The 4710-nt window shown below is 38.6% G+C and overlaps 2 non-coding genes across 2 annotated transcripts; both read right to left on the bottom strand.

Annotated features, from left to right (window-relative positions):
* Nucleotides 1-970: 970 nt before the first annotated feature.
* Nucleotides 971-1042, bottom strand: TRNAD-GUC (transfer RNA aspartic acid (anticodon GUC)). The gene has a single exon. It is a non-coding gene; the product is annotated as a tRNA-Asp (tRNA).
* A 1329-nt stretch (nucleotides 1043-2371) lies between these two features.
* On the bottom strand, nucleotides 2372-2443 carry TRNAD-GUC (transfer RNA aspartic acid (anticodon GUC)). The gene has a single exon. It is a non-coding gene; the product is annotated as a tRNA-Asp (tRNA).
* Nucleotides 2444-4710: the final 2267 nt, after the last annotated feature.

The following is a 4710-nucleotide window of genomic DNA, read 5'->3' as shown; positions in this document are numbered from 1 at the left end:
CTGGGAAAGAGCAAAACCGGACAAGCTTCTGCAACTTTCTCCTTCACGGTAGTGAAATGCTCTTTTCCCATCCCACCCGCCCTCGTTACCTGGCCGCTGCAGACAGCGGTATGTGACTACGCATAGGATGCTCATTCACTGTAACTGGGTTTCCAGGCCACCTACAGGAGCGGACATTTGTGATGTGAGGCGTATTGGGGACTCAGGAGGATGCCTTTGTTTCAAGTACCCTGTCAGCTGCATTCCACAACAGCGCCCCTGTAAAAAACCTGATAATCACGGACTACGCCGTTGTGGGGAGGAACACTTACTTTGCATGCGGTGGCAGTGCATGCTGGGATCTGTAGATTACCACATAAACTACTGAACTGTTCGTGATTCCAACCGACCTATCAGGATGACCATTGAAGGCGGGGCGACTGGGAGCATTAAAATGGACTGTTGCTAAATGGTGGGGTGAGAGCTGGCATTTGAAAAAGGCATTAAGCCGAAACGCGTCATGCCTCTGCTCGTGCAATAAAGCCCCTCTTTATGGTACCCCATTGAGTCTCTCCGTTCTTTTCAGACAGCAAAGGACTTTCTTTGGCATATATATATCTATATCTATATAATCAGCTCACTTTACCATTTGCAGCTTATAACTATTAGCCACCAGGGGTCACTAGTAACCAAAAGCAGTCATTCTACTTGTAAATTGTGCCAATCGAGTGGAACAGCAGCCTAGGATTCACCACTGCTTCATCTCATTTTCCAAGAGAATGCAGATGTAAACTGTTTTTGATGGGTCGCCTGTGCATATTGAAATATTCAGAGCATATTATGAATTTCAGTTAACACATCAGTAAGCATTTTGTCCATCGGTGAATTCAACCTTTTTTCTCAATCGGAATAGGCAAGGATAATGACAGATATATTTTACAATGTTAGAAAGTACATCATTTTATTTAATTGTGTGAATAAAAGGAATCTCCTCCCCGTCGGGGAATTGAACCCCGGTCTCCCGCGTGACAGGCGGGGATACTGACCACTATACTAACGAGGACTTATTGGCATCTGTTAAAGAGTGCTCACCTCCTTGGGGTTAAGGCATACCCTCGATCAATTCACAGTATTGTAATAGGCAGATTTGTTGCTTTTGGTTAGGACAAGTCATCTTTTTTCCTAAATATTACAATACAGAAATTCCTAGCCAAAAACAATCAGTTTTATCAAGAAATTATTTCATTGAAATACATATCTATCTATCGATCTGTCTATCTGGCTATCTTTCTAACTATCAATATATATATTTATATATATATATCTATATAATCAGCTCACTTTACCATTTGCAGCTTATAACTATTAGCCACCAGGGGTCACTACTAACCAAAAGCAGTCATTCTACTTGTAAATTGTGCCAATCGAGTGGAACAGCAGCCTAGGATTCACCACTGCTTCATCTCATTTTCCAAGAGAATGCAGATGTAAAGTGTTTTTGATGGTACGCCTGTGCATATTGAAATATTCAGAGCATATTCTGAATTTCAGTTAACACATCAGTAAGCATTTTGTCCATCGGTGAATTCAACCTTTTTTTCTCAATCGGAATAGGCAAGGATAATGACAGATATATTTTACAATGTTAGAAAGTACATCATTTTATTTAATTTTGTGAATAAAAGGAATCGCCTCCCCGTCGGGGAAATGAACCCCGGTCTCCCGCGTGACAGGCGGGGATACTGACCACTATACTAACGAGGACTTATTGGCATCAGTTAAACAGTGCTCACCTCCTTGGGGTTAAGGCATACCCTCGATCAATTCACAGTATTGTAATTGGCGGATTTGCTGCTTTTCGTTAGGACAAGAAATCTTTTTTCCTAAATATTACAATACAGAAATTCCTAGCCAAAAACAATCAGTTTTATCAAGAAATTATTTCATTGAAATAAATATCTATCTATCGATCTGTCTATCTGGCTATCTTTCTAACTATCAATATATATATTTATATATATATATCTATATAATCAGCTCACTTTACCATTTGCAGCTTATAACTATTAGCCACCAGGGGTCACTACTAACCAAAAGCAGTCATTCTACTTGTAAATTGTGCCAATCGAGTGGAACAGCAGCCTAGGATTCACCACTGCTTCATCTCATTTTCCAAGAGAATGCAGATGTAAAGTGTTTTTGATGGTACGCCTGTGCATATTGAAATATTCAAAGCATATTCTGAATTTCAGTTAACACATCAGTAAGCATTTTGGCCATCACTGAATTCAACCTTTTTTCTCAATCGGAATAGGCAAGGATAATGACAGATATATTTTACAATGTTAGAAAGTACATCATTTTAATTAATTGTGTGAATAAAAGGCATCGCCTCCCCGTCGGGGAATTGAACCCCGGTCTCCCGCGTGACAGGCGGGGATACTGACCACTATACTAACGAGGACTTATTGGGACCAGTTAAACAGTGCTCACCTCCTTGGGGTTAAGGCATACCCTCGATCAATTCACAGTATTGTAATAGGCAGATTTGCTGCTTTTGGTTAGGACAAGTAATCTTTTTTCCTAAATATTACAATACAGAAATTCCTAGCCAAAAACAATCAGTATTATCAAGAAATTATTTCATTGAAATAAATATCTATCTATCGATCTGTCTATCTAGCTATCTTTCTAACTATCAATATATATATTTATATATATATATATATTCACTGAAAAAACCATAGGTTATAGACCATATATAGTTAGGAATTAGCATTTAAAAAACCTTATTTTACTCACACAAAACCATTGAAATTCCATATATAGTTAGTTGCACTAACTATATATCGCGCACCCGTAATCCACTGCTGATGATGTCACATATTACATCATTCATGACATGGTCAGTGACATCACTGATGACATCACTGATGACATCTCAAATGACATCACTGATGACAACATCCAGTGATTATGTGTTTCTGTAAAGTTTAAATATGTTTTACATATTGAAGAATGAGTGGATGTATAAGTGTCTGAATGAAGGTTTTAGTAGGTGCGTGATTGACTGTATGAGTGAGTGATTAAATGCGTCTTACTAAATGCACGGGTTAGTGACTAAACTGTCTGAAAGTGTGCATCAGCATGTCTGTTGTTGTGCAAGCTGCTGCATGTGTTGATCAGTAGCTATATAAGTAGCTATATGGGTTATTGATTGGTTGCACAAGTATTTGTATGGGAGACTGAGTGTGTGTATGACTGGCTGGGAGGTGTGTGACTCTGTGCAGATCAATGTGTACTTGTATCAGTGATTCTATAAGAGAGTAAGTATGTGTTAGTATATGTTTTAAAATGTAAGGTACTCTATGTTTAACTGTGTAGATTAGAAAATGGAACTGTGATTGATTCTTTACAGGACTGACTAGGTGTGTGAGTAACTCCATGGATGAGTGGCAGAGTGTGAGTGTCTGTATAGGTGTATGAGTGCATATGATAGTGTTGTAAAGATGAGTGATTGTATGTATGAATGATTGTATGGGTGAATGAGTGAATGTGTGTGTAGACGTAGGAATCAGTGAGTGGGTATGTAGTAACTAGTATTGGTGTGTCAATGGTTTCAAAAATTATACTCTGTATTTAACACTGGGTGTAACAGAGGTTATATTAAAGTGTGAGGAGATGCATTGTATTGTCACATTAATGATATCATCATTGATGTGACCATTGATGTCAAATGAGATATCATCAGTGATGTCATTTGAGATGTCATCAGTGATGTCATCAGTGATGTCACTGACCATGTCATGAATGATGTAATATGTGACATCATCAGCAGTGGATTACGGGTGCGCGATATATAGTTAGTGCAACTAACTATATATGGAATTTCAATGGTTTTGTGTGAGTAAAATAAGGTTTTTTAAATGCTAATTCCTAACTATATATGGTCTATAACCTATGGTTTTTTCAGTGAATTTTCAAGGTTTTGTAAATGCTAATTCCTAACTATATATGGTCTATAACCTATGGTTTTTTCTGTGAATTTCATTGGTTTTTTAACAGCTAATATCTGTAGCTGTAAAATGTATTCTTCTTTAAATCCAAAAATATATTTTATATGTTTATGAATAATTTTTTTTTTTAAATATTTTTTTTTCTTCGTTCCCGCTTCGCGAATCGGGAAGCTTCCCGTTAGCTGACCTTGATGCCGCGAAATAGACCGCGAGCCGGTAAACGTTTCTTTACCGCAACTGCCGCGTTAGAAAACAACATCGTGACGCCTCCCGTCCGCATGACGTTTCGCGTTGTCGCGTGATACGTCATATGACGTGCTACGTTAGCGAACTCGTACGCTTACCGAGTCGCAAAGCACAGGTTTCTGGAAGCAAACCGGGAGGCCCTGCAAAGCGCGTAACGTAAACACAGCAGGTCATGTGACTTGGTAATAACACTTTTCATTGGTTCATTTCACTTTCGGTTTCCTAATGATGTAAGACTAGGTCATATGATCTAAAATGAACACTTTTCATTGGTTGAGAACTATTTTTTTTCCCAAATGGTGAAAATCCCTCCTTCTTTCCTCACTCTGACTTTCATCATTGTGAGAGAAAGACCCTTTGTTACCAGTGAGCAATGGCTTCTTTACTAGCTTCAGCTGGTGCTTCCCCACCACCTCCACCACATCCAAGGAAGAGTGGACCACCTGCTAAAGTTATAATTCAGCAAGAA

Source organism: Lissotriton helveticus, chromosome 1_2, assembly GCF_964261635.1.
Source record: "Lissotriton helveticus chromosome 1_2, aLisHel1.1, whole genome shotgun sequence".
In the NCBI taxonomy this organism is placed as follows: domain Eukaryota; kingdom Metazoa; phylum Chordata; class Amphibia; order Caudata; family Salamandridae; genus Lissotriton; species Lissotriton helveticus.
Note: the sequence above shows the minus strand (reverse complement) of the source record. Positions and strands in the feature narration are given on the sequence as shown.